The sequence below is a fragment of the Idiotropiscis lumnitzeri genome, chromosome 5, assembly GCF_059441095.1.
Source record: "Idiotropiscis lumnitzeri isolate Australia: NSW breed Sydney's pygmy pipehorse chromosome 5, RoL_Ilum_1.0, whole genome shotgun sequence".
Lineage (NCBI taxonomy): Eukaryota > Metazoa > Chordata > Actinopteri > Syngnathiformes > Syngnathidae > Idiotropiscis > Idiotropiscis lumnitzeri.
Window position 1 is genome coordinate 20,555,412 of NC_142395.1, and position 17,599 is coordinate 20,573,010.

A 17,599-nucleotide genomic window follows, 5' to 3' on the forward strand; every position below is an offset into this window, starting at 1 on the left:
ACAATTTCTTTAGGATTAAATTCAGTAGACATTCTATTATGAATGCAATCTTATTTACACGCAGAATAATTGTGAAGAAAATCTGGAATATGTAATACAAAGAAATACTGATATTGAGATTGCACAGTCAAATGTCAAATGTGGTAACTTCACCTCTTTTTCGACACTTTATTTAATTCATGTGCTGCTCTTCACTCATACCTCGTGACCGTTGACAGCTCCTGCAAAAACTCTACTTTACTTTGTTAACATTATTGCACTTTTCCTTTGCTTTATTACATCTCGGAACATAAAATGCATCAGAGTTAAGGTTTTGGCATTTGTGTCCGGACTTCATACAGTTTGATCACCAGCGGAAGATACTGCAGACCTTGGTGATAAGATTTATGTCAGAGGATGAATAAATAAGGACGGTAAATGTTTCACCGGAGACGCAAATGCTAAAATAATATAGACACTTATAACCAAAAACTGTTGAGAGCTGCTGAGGAGGGGGAGGGGGGGGGGTCTGTTGCAAATCCCGAATCTGAACTAATACAGCACATATAATGAAACAATTCTAATGCAATAGGTTTATTCGATAATAGTCATATTAAAGCAAATTGTCTTACTTTGTGTTGCTTCCGGATATGGAGTTTAATAATTCATCTCTCTCCCTCTCTCTCTCTCTCTCTCTCTCTCTCTCTCACTCTCTCACAACACACACACACACACACATAACAGGAAGCCAAAACAGCCGATCCCATTTTAGATGTTAAAGGCCAATGGTGCTACAGGTGCACCTGACTGAGATGGATTTCTGCAATATGTGTTACTCGCGCTACACTTCTAGACCTCAAATTGTTTTCCCCACTGCTTTTATTTAAACACTAAAAAACATCCATTTAAAAGAGCTGAATATGTTCCACTTTTTCTGTGGCTGCAGAGTTGATGTGCTTGTCATAAAACGCACAGACAAAAACACTGCATCGTAAATGATTTCCTGCTTTCATTTTCTTTTTCTTTTTTTTTTTTACTTTTGTAGCTATGCGTAGTGCACAGTTTTCATAAAAAAGCACTGGCATTTTCAAACGTCTCCTTTATGCAGCTGGGTTTCTTTTCTATTTCAAAGAGAGGAGCAAGAGTGGTATCAGTCAGCACTTGTACGGTCCAAAGCTGAAGCTTCAGAAGGGCAAATACACAAAGCAAGCCGTTTCTCTCTCTTTCTCTCTCTCTCACACACACACTCACCCCCACTTACACACAAGCCCTCCACTAAACAACTCTCCCCTTCCCCGCTCTCATTCTGCTGTGCTTTTGCAAAGTAAACAAACATCATTTCGAGTGATTCCTCACAATCCACCCCTGTGCCTGTGTAGTGTGCTTGAGCCCGCCTCGTTGAGCTTGTCAGAAGCGCTACTTTCATCGCAGCGCCTGCGCGTGGCGTTCAAGGCCTTCACCCCCTCCCAGCCATCTTGCCTCTTCATCTGTCAATCGCAGCAGCTTGGAAAAACTAAAGCCCCAGTTGCCTTTATTTCAGGAGGTGCCTGATCAATATCATCAATCCGTCTATTTACCCCGCCTGCATCCCCATTGCACACACGCACACACACACACACACACATAGACAGACACACACATCCGCTTTCTCTTCATCCTCCTCCCTCGGTCTCTTCACTCCCCCTCACCCCTTCTCTACCCACCCTTCTCTCTCTATCTCTCGCTCGCTCGCTCGCTCTCTCTCGGCTGCTGCAGCTGTATCCATTTCCTCCTGGCAAAAAGGGACTTTATGAATAAATGATACTGAATTGCTGAAGGTTCAGATACTAAATAATGAATTTCACCACCAAAAACACAACAACTTCTCCAATCATAAAATAGCTCTCTCCTTCCATATTGATTGTGCTTGTGCAACCAGATGCAGAGAGCACAGTCTGCATCCGTGCAAGGTGGGAGACCATACGGGGGGAAAATGTATAAAATGAATGGCAGCAAGATGCTTTTTATCCCTAGCTCTTTGATGAGAGAAGGTAAGAGCTGGGAGCATATGGCGGCTGCACTTTCTCTGGGCTCGACTCTTAGGTCTGGTCTGAGGGAAGCGGGAGAGGAGAAAAAAAACTGAAAACTTTCCTTCACGGGACATTTAAAGTAAGTGCGGTCATCTATTCTGTGTTAAGGCAACAGGCGATTGTGCGCGTGGATATGGGGGAGAGCTGTCAGTGTTGTGTGGTGAAGCGTGCGTGTGCAAATCCCTGTGTGTGTGTGTGTGTGCGTGCGTGCATGTGCGCGTGCGCGTGTGTGTTTGTGTGTTGGAGAGGCCATGTTTTTATCCACTCTCAGGTCAGAGCTGGTTGAGTTGCAGCTCTGCAATGGTGAAATTAGGTTTTGATTCGTCATCTCATTTTTATTCCTGCAATAATAATAGTAATAATAGTGTAGGGTCAGCAAACAGCTCACATGGGCACCAGCATGGAAAACAGGAATGTGTCTCAGGGGTAATGACATTATTGAATGAGAACTTTCTGAATATTGGATCCTATTCTTACCTTTGCATGGGCTCTGATTCCTGCACTAAATGCTTGGAGAGCAATTCTTTTGTAATGGTGTGTGTCTGTGTGTGTATTCATGTGTGTGTGTGTGTGTGTGTTTGAGCGTGAGTGTGTGAGTTTCGTGTTGAAGTGAGTGTGTTTGTGAGGGTGTGTGCGCACGCACACGCGTGTTTATACGTGTGTAAAAGTGATATAAAACCGAGCACTATCACGCCCATCTGCAAAATCAATTTTAAATACAAATGATGGATCAAAAATTCTTCCTATTCCTCTTCTATGTTTTAAGGTTAGAATCTTCATGTCTGAGTGACAGAAAGGGCAGAATGCAACAATTTATCTATCGTTGTCTTAGTGTAGGTTGCACCTTATCATATTAAAATCTAATTGGGTTAGCTTATAAATTTATAACAGAAGTAAATGACCAGTCTGTGTGTGGGGGTGTGTGTGTTTGTGTAGGTTGTGTGTGTTTTATATATATATATATATATATATATATATATATATATATATATATATATATATATATATATATATATATTTATTACTCATTGTATTGTTATTACACATGTATTCACATATAGTTACATGCATATAAACACACCACACACAAACACACACATATATATATATATATATATATATATATATATATATATATTTAAAGAAATGGGCTACATGGGACCTGTATTTCAAATAGAACAAATTCTTAATTATAAGGGCAGATTCGTTTTTTTTTTTTATCTTTGTCTTAACCTTTATCCCTGTTCAGTTATAGTATTGTTATTTCTTATTATTTCCCACTGATTTATCTCACATATCCTATGTATTATTCAGTCAATTGCACATGCTGGTATGTTATACTGCATGGAGTCACATGGTAATGCAGCCAGTCATTGTGCCAAGGGATAAATAATTGATATCTCAATGAATATGCAAATGAGAAGGAGAGAACAAGTGCGAGTCGGTGGAGGAGAGAGCTTTTCTGCTTGCATGTAGCTCAACAAAAGGCCCGTGTGATTTCCGTGGTCCAATTAAGAAATATTACTGCCACCATGTTGAGACTGCAACCGTTTAGAGTTGTTTTGGGTCCTGTATTCATGTAGTTTGGTGCTGCGCTTTTGGGAAAGCCTTTGAAGTAATTGTGTTATATATTTCCCTCGGTGGGATTTTTATTTGTACATGTTTAACTCAATAGACTATAATTCAATGAAGGTTGGGATTCATTTTAATGAAGTTGGGCTCCATTAGTATGTAACAGATGGATATTGTATTCACAAATGTACAATTCATTTAAATAGCATGTGCGATCATTAATAATACATCGGAATGTATGGTGTGAAGTTCAAATGTAGGACATTTATTTTCCATCATCTTTCTGTCACCATCTGCTTTTCCGACTTTTCACATTTTATATTGCCTTCCCTGTCTTGCATTAGCTTGATAACTAACAAACTCAGCAGCAAGAGCGAAACAACCTTTCAGTGCACAACTTGGAGAGAAAAATTAAAATTTAATGTTGATCAAGTAGGCCAAGAGCCAGAGATGACAGGTGCTTTCTACTCTACTTACCCCCGTCTCTTTGCATTTGACATCACCAGTGAGCTTCAACACAAAGTTGCCCTTTTTGGCCTCATCAAATGGAACTTTCCTATCAGTCATTTCATGTTTTTGTAGCATTTATGGTCTGGGTGGCGATGGGAAAAACTGAATGTTGCTAGCTCGAATTGTAAGAAAAACAAGTGTTTTAGAATCGTGACCATACAATATTTAATTAAAATTTACAGAGGGAACGTATCATAAAGTACACTGTCTTGTTTTTTTAAGTGAACTGAAAAAAATGTGTGTTGAATCAACTCAATTTCACAAAATAAAATGATCGAGATCCAGGTACATTTTCAAAGCAGTATGTGATGCTTTTTGTAATGCTTTGTCGCTTGACATTTGCACACAATTACTACATAAATGTGTATTTCTTTTATCTATTTAAAACTTCCTTGCCAAAAATCCTGGTTGCTTTATTTTGGTCAAGATTCACCATTTTGGAATTACAACATGAATGTCTTCAAATAACGCCCACCATCTCTCTAATCCATTCTTTATTTCTCATCATCTTCAAATTACGGGGTTAATCCCCTTACACACTCCACTCCGCACACACACACTCATATCATCCCTCGGGAGCAAGCTCTCAGACAGGAGTCACAAGGTTGAGTTGATCATTATGGAGGTCCTCGACTAAGGCTTTACACAAACACCCAATCCCTAACATGGCCCTCCTCCGTTCCCCTGCGAGCAAAACGTGGAAACAAAACATGAGTGTGCGTGCATGCGCACGTGTGTTGCAGTGGAGGCAAGTGAAGTAGAGCGTTAGAGGGTAATTACCTCAATCACGTATCACCTGCACGTTGTTCCTCTGACTATGGCTCAATGTAACTTTAATAACATGAGCATCAATGTCCTGCATCGCGCTGTAATCTTAGACTGTCTCGATCACTTCTCGGCTTGCTGATTTGTGCTGACTGCATATCAGAGCAGAAGCAGCTTTGGAAGACGGAGCGCCGCTGCATTTTAGAGCCATTTTAAATCTTTGCACCCTTCTTCCTGGGCAAGAAGGAAATATATTCGTCTATTGTGCCCAATGCCTGAATTATTAGGGGCATCGGTATCTGTAGCGTATTGCCAAGGGCTTCCAGGCCCTATCTGCTTTCTTTATTAGTGTCAGCTCAATTATAGCTCGCACCCAACTGTTTCTCAACATTTAATAGCGCCAATCGACAGGGATGGTTGATGTGCCAGCTCCTGCGCGTGAACATTTGCTTGCACACACCGCCCATAATTTAACCCGTGTGCATTCATACCTCCCGCCCATGCGGTTGCATTCCGTCATCTTGCTAATGCACACGGCTGGGAGGAAGCACGGGGCTCATAATGGAGGCCGTGTTCTTAGTGGCGATGAGCAGCTGATGCAGCCTGGCCCATTTTCATCAAATATTAATAGCATGGAAAAATACACGCGGACTGAGCCTGCGTCCACCGCTAAACTGAAGAGGTTGGGGGAAAGAGCAATGGGGGGAAAGTGCAGAGAGTGTGTTTAGAAGTACTGTCTGATGGCCATAATTAGGGCTCCCCAATTAAAAATTCAAAAGCCCCAGTTTATTTGAGCGCATGAATCTTCCACTGGCTGCGGCATTTATTTCCCTTTTACAAAGTATTTTATTTTACAACGTCAATTGCACTGAGCCGTTGTGTCTCTCTGTACTCCTTCCTCGTTCTCTTGTTTCCACTCAATGCCTTTCAGCCATTAAAAGAAAATCGTACAAATTTAGACATATCACATAATGGGGATTGCAAATAACGAAGACGCATGCGGCACAAATACACTTGTTGGGTTTCTAAACAAATGAAAATAAAAAGAAATTATGATGTACAACAAAGTGTTCTCAAGAGCCGTTATTTTCCATGGCGATTACTACGGTTTGACTGGCCACAACCGAAATTATGTAGGACAACAACTTGCCCCCCCCCTCCCCACCCCTCCTCAGCTGCATTTTGAATCAACTGGGATGACACAGTGCAACCCAAAAAAAACTGCACAATTTCTTCCCTGTGCTTTGTCTCATGATTCCAACAATCGCTTCACCATTGCTGCCAATATGGAGAAGAGATAAAAAAAAAAAAAAACAGGTGACCCTGTCTGCCTTCATTTTTTTGCTCACCATAAACACCTTTTACCCTCCCTTTCACGATCACCTACTGTACTTTCACCCATTTCCCCTCTCTTTTCCGTCTCCGTTCCCCTCTGTCTCTTAGATGCACACATAAACCGATGTGAACACGACACACGGCGGAGTCGTCTATTCTTCTTTTGAATAACACCTCTTTTATTAGGCTGGGTCTTTTCTCTCTTGCCTGCTTTAAACAGAAAGGGGAGATGGGATTCTAAAGAGCTGCCAGGGGCTCAGTTTGCACAACGCTTTGATGTCACAGAGATGCTGTGAGTGCAAACAGCACGCACAAGTCGCAAAGACACCTCCACATACAGAATGGAGGCATCGTGCGTGTACATACGGTGTTTGAAATAATTCTTTCGACCATCGGATGTTTATGCCACGGCTGCCCTGCATTATCAGCTTTGACCATGTAATTTGGTCAAGTACTGGATGTAGAATTTTTTTTTAGGCTTGCAGTTACATAATCTATAAAAACAGATAGTAGCGTAACAGTAGTTTTGATACTCTATTTATATATTATCCAAGTCTCTGACTTGCCTTCCGCCTTGCAATAACTAAAGCTCACGCAAGACTTCCTAAGTGACTTGGCGATCAGATGCACGAACCACGGCATTGCACAGCAGTTGTCATGCCACAACCTAATTAATGAATTTGCATGGAGAAAATGCAGACATGTTTCTCTGTAAAAGGCACAAATGCACGTTAGATTCGTTGAGTTATTACTTATTTTATGTTAGTGCCTCTATAAAGGGTTTCCTATGAATAAGGTTGTAAGATGGCATGTTGTGGTTTGGTCATTTTGTAACTATATATTTGTGATGGGAGAGATAAGCTTACGGGCAAGATCCAAAGGAAATTTGGTGTACGGCTCTGCTTGGTCGGGGTTCTGAAATATACGGAGCAGTTGAGCATTATCCTTCTTTTTAATCTGACTTCTCCAAAAAGTTCAGTGAGCCCGGTCAAGTTTGGGTATAAAATGGTCAGTTCAGATTGGAATGTCTCATTTTCTTTTTTTTTTTTTTCAAAATAAGATACCTCACTGAATTTGAAATAGTCCACATGAAATAACTTCATGTGGCTGGATGCGCTTCTTCTTGTTTTCTTTTATGACACGTGGTATTACATATATACTACATATTAATTAAGGCCTGTATTAGCATCACACAAGGACTTCCTTACCCACTTTTCTAAGACCATTCGCATAAAGAACCTGAAAAACTTTGGTCAAAAGGCTGTCAATAATATTATCAAAATGAGATAAACACAGCTCCTTCACATTTTTTTTCCCCCAAAGATACACATTTATTCTCCAATGTTAGCTTCATTTTGGTTACGCAGATTATATTTGTTCTCTCAAAGAGAGGTCAAGAACCTTGGGAAATGGAGAGAATAATCAGAAGTGGGTCCATGTCTTCATTATGTCCAAATGAGGTTGGCTGAGATTGGACAAATACGACACGCGCGCATTCAGCGCTTCATATTCATGACCCCATTAAAACATTCTGGACTCATTTGTAGAGCAAATTTGATCAGCTCAAGCCAAGCCGATGGTGCTGATAAGTGTTATTTGTGACCGGGTGAAAAAACAGAAGACGCCTCAGAAATGTCTGAGGGGAGTCGGAGAGCGTTCAACCAACCTTGACTAACAAGCATATGTTAATTATGGAGGAGATCACACGCGGGTCACCCAGCACTCCGCCACCAAAAATGAGTAAGATGCAACACTGGAGGGCAAATTCAGGGGTTGGGGAAGGGTACAACACCACCAAACTCCGTTTGCATCCTACCCCTCTCTCACTATCTCCCTCGCTCTCTCTCTTCCGTGCCTCCTACTGTTCAGCATTGCCCCTCAGCAACTTACTGTTATCAAGTGTGTCTGCTCTTATCATTTTTGCACCATTGACGATGTCTATCTTCTTTATAAATCTAATTTCAAATAAAATCACAGGGAGTGGTCAGGATCAGAAAGTTTATAGCTTTTTTCTAGCCTTAAACAATTCGGATGAAAATCTTTTCTCATCAAAGAGATTGGTTTGGTTTTCTAGAATGGCAAAACAACGAAACGCAACTATTGCAATCAGTAAGATATCATTTTAATTCAATCCGGGCGGGGGGGGGGGGGGGTTCTTTCTTGGTTTATAATTCCTGATTTTTGAGAGTTGGGACAGTTTGTAAAAAGTAAATAAAAACAGATTACAATGATTTGTAAGTCCTTTTCAATCTATATTCAATTGAATACACTAAAACGCAAGAAATTAAATGTTCAAAATGATGAACGTTATTGTATTGTTTTATCAAGACTGTTTGGAAAATCACATAAATTAACTGGTCAATAAGGATCAGGTGAGTTTCATGATTGTCCGTTAAAGGAGCATCACAAGCAAGGATGTGGTGAGGTGCATGATCAAACAGTTCTGCAGTTTAAGAACATCATTTCTCAACATACAGCTGCAATGAATTTATGGATTTCATCATTTGCCGAACATAATATCATCAAAAAGTTCAGAGAATCTGGAAAAGCCTCTGCAGGCAAGCAGCAAGGCCAAAAACCAACATTGAATGTCCGTGACCTTTGATCCCTGCAGCATTATTGTGGAAAGGATACTGGAATGGTTTGGAATGGACGGATTGGTCCCCCCAACACATTTTGGTCAATTTGGTGTCTCCAATTTTTGGAGTCTGCCCTTTTTCTGTTCCAGCGTGGTCAAATGTGCTCTCAACTACTCAAACACATTTGGGATGAACTAAAACATGTTGAACTTGGCCTCTTCTTGGGTGCATCATTAGTGACCTCTGACCTCACAAATATTCTTCTGAATAAATTAGCAAAAATTTCCACAAACACACTCCAGCGTATTATACTAACTAGAAATTCTTCAGGGAAAAATGGACTGTTATGAAATTTTTTTTTTTTTTTTTTACTCTCCTTGATTTTTAATATTTGTGCACATAAAAGTTAAGCACTTCAAGAAGACTTCGAAGATCCAGAGCATCAGCCATCTATTATCTGCCTTTCTTTACATCACTGTGGTGTTTTTGTGATCTGACGTTGTTGACGAAAATGGAGACCCAAGGCCTCTCCCCTCAGGGCTTGACCAAGAGTACATTGATTCCGCTGCACAACTAATTACCGTATATAATCTATTCATTTTACCAGCACTGAAGAGGGCAGCAGCTGTCACATATGCTGCTTGGGCACTGGAAAGTGGGTGTGGCTTGAGGGTTGGGGAGGGTGTTTCCTGTGCTTGAGCCATGGCGAGGCTCAGGATAAAAACTAAAAGAGGCAAGATTGATGACTAGCGGCTGCAATGAGCAGTGGACAACGTAGCGAGATCAAATCATGTGATCATGGTCAGTTTGTGTTAGGTGATGGCAACCAGAATGCGGATTAAGAATTTTGTGAAAATAATTGCAATAAAATCAGGACTGGTGCAATTTCAGTAAGTGTCAAAGAGATAACCCAAGACATTTTGAAGACTACCTCTCTGAGTAATATAGATTGTGAGAAATCCACAAATCAGCAGGAAAAACTAATCCTGAGAAACGCACCTTTCACGCCGCCTAGGGATAATCAGGAGTTGTTTGTTAAATCTGCTTAATCTGTTGGTGAGCACCACTGGGCGTGCCTAATTACCAAAATTAATTTGTTAAGACATTAGCGTCATTAGCCATGGCCAAGTGAAGCTGAGCCGCACTGTCTCATGCAAATGGGGGAGACTGATGTTACCTCAATTAGACAATTCTTTGATATGTGCCTCTTTTTTTTTGTTGCTCCTCTGTCCCTTCTCTCTCCTTTCATCTTTTCTTTTCTCCTCATTATCACGCTCACATTCCGCTAATTGTGACATACTGCTTTTGTGTGACGCCAAATATGGTCGCGGAAGGGGGAGGGGAAGTAACACTGAAACTGATAATAACCTCCCAAAATTAGGGTTGGGGGTTTCAATTAAGGGCTACACTGAAATGTATCGACTGCCGCTACGGTTGTTGTCATCTGTACTCTTTGCAGTGTGTGTGTGTGTGTGTGCTGAGTGTGTGTTAGCTCAGTCACATGTCTTATCGTGTGTTGCTTGGGTAATTAGTTTCATGGATGTTGCGCCCCTCTCAAGCCTGTTTAAGGGTTAATGAGGCCCCAGCAGCTTCTCAGCATGGGCTGGGGGCGCGCGGGGGGTGTTACTGCATGTGGGTCGGGCTACGCGCAGGACGAGCTTCAATAAGAACCCACCCATAGGACTTCACTTTGAAGTGTCAGAGGTCCCCCCCCCTTGTTCCGGGTGGCTCCGCTTTCATTTGTCTGAGTGGCAGCATAAAATATAGATGAGCTGCCAGACAACACAATCCAAGCAACCTTCTCCCCTAAAAACTGCTCCCTCACGCATCACGCCGCCACCACCCCTGCCATTATTCACAGATTAACCGACGCCTCCCCCATCACCCGATAATGACCTCTCTTCCTCCTCGTCTGCATTTGCAGGGTGACAGTAAAATTAGACACACTGAGCTTAATTGGCGATTACTTCGCCTCCCAGTAACAATTAATGAGCCCAACACCACCAGAAGGTGTGAGTTCATTCAAGTTATTACATAAGATAATGCAGCCGTGAAGTTTACGGTGTGTATCTGCTCGTTTTGCCCCGAGGAGAGCTTTTGTAATGAGTGCTAATGCAATCGAGGTGCGAGTGATCTGAACTGCAGCCTTGAAGATTTGTAGTTGCGTGAGCCATTGTGGCCCCACAGTATTTCATCCTGCTGAGTCCCAGTGGGATGTCCGACGGTCCATTTAAGGGCCAGCTCTTGTGAGGAGTTCAGCTGTGCCCACAAACTACAAAAGACATTTTGCTATTTACTAAGTTTTAAGTGTGACAGCTGGCAAAAGAAATGAGTGGCATTAAGACCGGATTAAAAATCAAGCTTTTTTTTTGTTGTTGTTGTTTGAAGCTCCTGAGACCATGACTTTTGTTTGTTGTGCTTAAAATGTTCTGAAGGACGCAGTTTTTTTTTAATCAAAACTTTTGACAATATGTTCTCGAAAAACACCCTACTTTAATGACATGACGAAATAGTGTTGAAATGATCAAGATCCGAATTGCTCCAGCACCCTCGCGATCCTAGTGAGGAAAAGCGGTTCCGAAAATGGATGGATGGATGGGCCACTCTTCCTTAACATTTTGTGGTTTGCCCACTTTGTCGGGTCACTTTTGTTTTGGGGGACCAGGACCTTCACCATTGGCACAATTGTTTCTCCAACCTGCGGTCCACAAGTGTTGACCCAGAACTTTTGCACAAGTTGTTCATGCCAGACTGGATTTGGCTTAAGTGGCGCATGCAAAACGCTCAACATATTATGATTTCAGATCATTTTCTGCACTTTATGGCTCACTCTCATTATCGCAATGACCATCTTTACTGATGAACGGAATCATCCACCGAAAAACAATCTGGTGGATCGAGTGTAAAATAAATATATTTCCGATTATTAGATTTTTGTTTCACAGGCCTGAGCTTAGAGTCTGAAGTTTGCAGTCGTGGAACCCGCTTTTCATGTTCATGGTTCAGGGGAGTGGCATTGGAAGCATCCTCACACAGCCCTTTGACCTTGGTGACAACAATAAATGTGCTGTACAATGAAATTTTAAGGCAGACCTTGTATTGAATTTACAAAAATAATTACTGAATTATATCAATGAGCTCCAGTTGAAAGCTCAACTATTTTTTTTTTTTAATTGAAAGTTAAACACATCAGAAAAATAGATATTTTTTAAAATCACATCACTTGACTTTCTGACAACCTGCTGACAATAACACAAATATTCTTAAGTCATACCATTTTCAAGTTCTAACTAAAAATGACATGTACTGTCAAGTCCCTTTTAGTTATAACCCATCTCATAAGCAAAGAAAAAGTGCATTAAGTAAATCTGGCAAATGTCATTGGAGCTGTTCACATCATATTTCTTCTGCTACTCTTAAACTGAAGGTAGCCCACGCAGTCCCCTGATGTTAATGTTGGTGCTTGTCTCGATTTCCAAGGAGCCCATCAATCAATAGAAAGTTGGAGAAGAGCATTAATATGGCCTCATGATGACAAAATGCATTAGAGTTGGGAGATGCCACGTTTCATTACACACTACAGGGACCTCTAATTTCATTCCGGTCCACTTTGTGGGAAACGACAAAATGTTATTACGTTCAGCGGGTGAATCAAACATTACATAGCCGCTATTTATTTTCTCTTTATTTGCTTGAGCCGCTCAGGCGCATCTGCAGGTAATTCTTTTAAGGTTGGGAGAGTCTTTGCGTGTCATAAATCATCGTTTTCGCTTCCTATCTCGAGGGAATGCCGAAATCCGCCAACTTTAAATGGCTTCTCTTGCACCAATTCAACTTTTACTCCACTAACTCTATTAAACGTTCTCCTCTGAGTTGTTCATTTGCTTTGTTTTATTTGTCAAGCGTTCAAGATCACTTTGACCTGTTACCTCGCATTTGCTTCAGAAGTGGAAAAAGATGACCGATTTGTGCAGGCTGTAAAGAAGGTCAAGTCTAACAACTGGGTGTATTTTTCTTACTAGCCTTCTAAGTAAATGAAATGGTGTTTTAGTAACTTCAATGTGAGCCACATAATGACCAAAGTGTTCTGTCTCGTCTAGAAAATACGACAGAAATGGTTGACTTATCACACTTTTGACAAACACCCAAGAAATGCAGTCGGCAACTGAGCTGCAATTAAAACCAAGAACAGTTTTAGGTCCATTCTTGAACTTTAAGGCGCAAATAAAAGCTGGTGGGATTAATGGGGAGAATTATGAAGCAGTGGCAGCAGGGATGTGGAAATTGTCATGTGAAATGTATTATATCTGGAAAAGAACCTCATCAAGGTATATCAGATTGCTTTTCGTAATCATTGCGCCGCGCATATGTTTGATCTCCACGATGAACAGATGATTAGTTTTTTCTTGAAACCATTCAAGCAAAACGCAGTGGCGAGACACTGTTGATTTAGCTGTTTCATAGGCAGACGGCCCCCGCCCATCTTCTGCACGCAAGCCTGAGCAAGAGCCCACATGGGAGCAGGGATGGGTCACGAGAGGTCAAGTCTATGGGTAATGATATATCACCTGCCATATATTTAAGGTTTTGCTAATTCTCTTGTCAATTACGACCGTCGGTTTGGCCTGCTGGCGCTCGAAGCAATGAGATGATATTGTCAATTTGAAAAAAAAAGGCCCGATTTTTTGGGCACACCTTGCACATGATGCACAAGCAAGAGGCAGGTAGGCCAAATGATTAGAATGACATTTTTTTATCTTATAACATCCAAGTAAAAATTACGTCTGAGTAATATGAGATATATTGTCAGCTGATTTATTGAATTACTTCAAGCAAATTGGCCGTTGTTCAATATTTCTATAAGCAGATGACACATTTTCTGTTCTTGATATATTTAATAACTTTTGCAAACACATTAAGACGGCTTTGGCACTGTAATGTCATGAATAATGAGTTGAGACTGATGCTCTGAAGCCATATGACTTGGCAGTCATGCTTTAGCTTATGTCAGAAGGAGAAACTATGATGAACGGCTCTGAAAATAGCCGAATCAGCAAAGACAGTTAAAGGGTAATTCTGTTGTTCTCTATGACAGAGCGCTCGACATGCCACCAGAATGGGATGGCAGCTCCTGTGAACACAGCAATAAAAAGAAGGTGAAACGGTTCATTTCATTGGAGCGTTAAGAACCACAGGGGGCTCGGCTCTTCAACATTAACTTTGTTCTGCTTGGTTAAGTCAAGTGGGAAAGGGAGAATGGTACTAAATTGATGTGTGGGAGTGACATGCACACTGACTTACTGATCAACACTGTTATATTGCTTAACATGCGAAACTTTTGTCATGCATAACCGCTCTGATTTTGACTTCACTCGAAAGTCAATTTAGTGGTAAGTTGCAAATGACAAGATAGTATTTGACTGTTCATTCGAATGCATAACTTGCTTCTTGGCTGCTCTTAAAACGGTGCACTCATGCTGTCAATGAGTGTTCTAACAATTCCAAGAGAAAGATCGATGATTCTTTCGGATTCACAAGAAAATTATACACCGGGACACAGAAGAAATGTTGCAAAGTGAATCTCCCATGCAGACAAGGCCAATCTATAATTTGGGCTCTCCGTTGAAAAATCATCATTGGACACCGTGTATGGGTCAATTCTTCCAAACAAAGTAACTTTCTGCCGGTATCACGGTTTTAGATCAGCCGGCAAGTTGTCAAAATACTTTGAAAATGCCATAATAAAGAAAGTTGATCATCTGTGTGTGTGTGTGCAAGGCGCGTGTAACACCCCCAAGATGGCCGCCGTTGAAAAAAAGACCAGAATGTACTGCTCTGAGCCTCGACCTCTACATCTATAATACAACATATTTACTGATATACTTGTCTGTTGTTTTAGTTTTTGTTTTATTGTCATCATCAAACGAAACAAAATATGAATGTAGTTTAGATAAATAGTCTTGAGTTGTGGGGGTTTATCTTTTTGCTGTCTCAATGATGGGAGTTTTCAGCAACTACTGCCAAGATGAGTAAGAAAACTAACAAGCACCTGTCAGTTCTCAGTCGTCAGCCTCTTGACAGGCCACTGTTGTGGACTTTTCCTCTCATCTTTCCTCTCTCTCACCTCACAGTCATCTGAGGGTGCATTTCTGAATGTGTGTGCATTGTGTGTGTGCATGTGCATGTGTCAGAAACTCAACATGAACTTGTCTCAGGTGAAGGCCTTGGATCACCCTGGCCTGTTCAGTCCAGACCTGACAGCGAGGCTGAACTAATCAATATCTCCGTGCAGTCAAAGGTGGGTTCTGCCAGGAGGCCACAGGGGTGCACTAATTGATGGAAACTCACTGCCGGCTAGCTTCATGCCCTGCGGCGTTGGAAGACAGCAAGCTAGGGCCTTCCTCTGCAGTGGAAGGGGAAATAAAGGACAGCCAGGGCCAAGGAATTTGAGGGTTTAATGTTCGATGCAGAACTCTGTTTACATTAATGGCACTACAGGGATTTACTTTCGCATTGAGCTTTGTGACACAGCTCGTTTTGGAATTTGTCATCTCATTTGGAATGGTTTAAGTCATACATTTCCGTTAATATCTTGGTTCTGAGGTCTTGTGTGTTAAACAGTCATTTCATTCAAATGCTGTGGCTCTTAAACCATCACTGATATTGTTGTTGTTTGAATATCCAGAGACGGAGGAAATGTTCTGTGGAAAACGAGTGAAAACTTCAAACTGAGAATTGTTCTGGTATGAAGTGATGGATTAACAATTTTCTTTCCTATTTCTTTCTTTGTTTATTTCAGTTTGGTGACATTTCAGAATTTACCACAAATGTAAACCATGTAATGTAAACCATAGCAGGCCGTGTCCAACCACCAACATGCTTGTGCTCCCCCTCCCCCATTTTGAGACACTGATTTCTAAATATAAACTTCCTTATTAATTAACAATTATAATTTTAAAATACTTGTACTGTGACTGTCTCTGATAATACTTGCTGTTGTTGCCAAGGGCACCTTTCAAGAATTTTTTTTTTTGACTTACTGAAATAAATTGTAATTCCACATCCACTGCAGTAGGTGGCAGTGGAACTATCGTTGTCAGGGAGTATTATCTCTGGTCTATTTTTTTTCACAGCCAAGAGAACAGCAGATTAGGGGTGTGTTTGGAAATATACGCCACTCTGACCGCTTGGAAACTCAGAACATTGTGGGAATGTGCTGCTCTGTGATGGAGAGTGCCTCAAAAGAGGAGTGAAGGAGCTCGGCGCTGCCCAGGAGTCAGCCAGCTAGTCACAACAACAACAACACAAACAAGGATGTGTTTGTTAATTCAAAGAAGGGGAGCGCACTCTGCCTCTCAGACACTCAGTCATTTTAGGGCAACAGATGAAATTGCAAATGTACCCATGAACAACAGTGAACAAACCCTCAAGAGATGCCGTAGGTAAATATTTGATGGATGAAAGAAAGGTGCAGATAATGAAACAAACCATCACCATCAAATGGTTCAATTAGTCGGGAAAGAAATGTTTGAAGTTTAAATGAGGATTTACTTTTTTTTTTTTTTATTTCAGGCAAAAATCTGCGCTTAAAATCTTTTCTATTTGAGACAAAAAAAATTTAATAAACTTATTCCTTGTTATACGTTCATCTATGTTTCTTACTTTGTTTTCATTAATGCTAATAAGGATCCATTGTTATACGCAGATTTTAGAACAATTTTATTAGCAAATGACATATAGTCGCAGCAAAGAGTTGGGGCTCTTGAAATGTTTTCGTCTTCTGAGGGAGCTTCTATGAGAAATCATATTAAAATGTCCTTATTTTGTCGTTAAAGCTATAGTCTCTGATTGTGTGTGTGACCTTGTCGCCATGCTAATTATGTGATCGGTGATTTACATTATATGTTTTTTTTCCTTTTTTCTTTGTTTTTTTTTTTCATTTTATTCTTACTTTGGAATGATAATTCAAGGGAGGCGGGAATAAAGCATATCTCCCAAGAAATAAAAAATGATTGGACACAAAGCCCAGTGACTTGCTTCTAGTTAAGAATATATTGTTATCGTGGAGTCTAAGTGTGCCATGATAATTGCCATCAATAATTGAGTAAGGGGAAATGGCAGAGAGCGCTGCATTCAGGGTTTGCAAAATGTTCCTGAGAGAGGCTCAGATGGACAGTCTGGCCAGCACACTAATTCGCCTCTGTTTTAATGTGGCACTGAAGATTAGCTTCACGACTCCACTCGCCTTGGCCTGGGAGCTCAAACAAACACAGAATATATCCTGCTATTGCTTTGAGATAAATTCAGTTGTTTGCATAACGCTTTAAAACTATGGTTACTTATTATATTGGTGAAAAATGTAGTTAGCATAATCACAACTATTTCCCAATGAAGATTGGTGTTGCCATGGCCCATCCACAACAACAACAACAACAAAAAACAATGCCTTGGCAAGCAAGAGTTGCATGTTTTTTTCCCCCCTCCGGCTTGTGCTCTGGATATAGTATTATTATGCTGACAATCATGTTTTGAGCAATTTTGAGTCTGAGGTAACATTGATGCAGAACTAGCTAGAGGGCTTGAGTGAGCTTGCCTCAAAAATAGGCCACGGATCTGTTGTAATCCAAACACAAAATCAGTGAAAGGTGTGATCGAAAACAATGTGCTGGCTGTTGCATAAAAAAAAAATAAAAATTCATTTTCGGCCTCGTTGCTGAAATATTTTTTATTAAATTGAAGGCCACCTCAATATTGCCATGCCGTATTTTGTCAAGAGAAAGTGCTGTTGTG

The 17,599-nt window shown here is 40.8% G+C and overlaps 1 long non-coding RNA gene across 2 annotated transcripts in view; it reads left to right on the forward strand.

Moving 5' to 3' along the window:
• Positions 1-1,918: 1,918 nt before the first annotated feature.
• Positions 1,919-17,599, forward strand: part of LOC148337201 (uncharacterized) — a 35,156-nt gene continuing 19,475 nt past the window's right edge. For both annotated transcript variants that reach the window (XR_015843136.1, XR_015843135.1), the window contains exon 1: positions 1,919-2,127. This is a non-coding gene — a long non-coding RNA (uncharacterized LOC148337201). The remainder of the gene's footprint in view (positions 2,128-17,599) is intronic.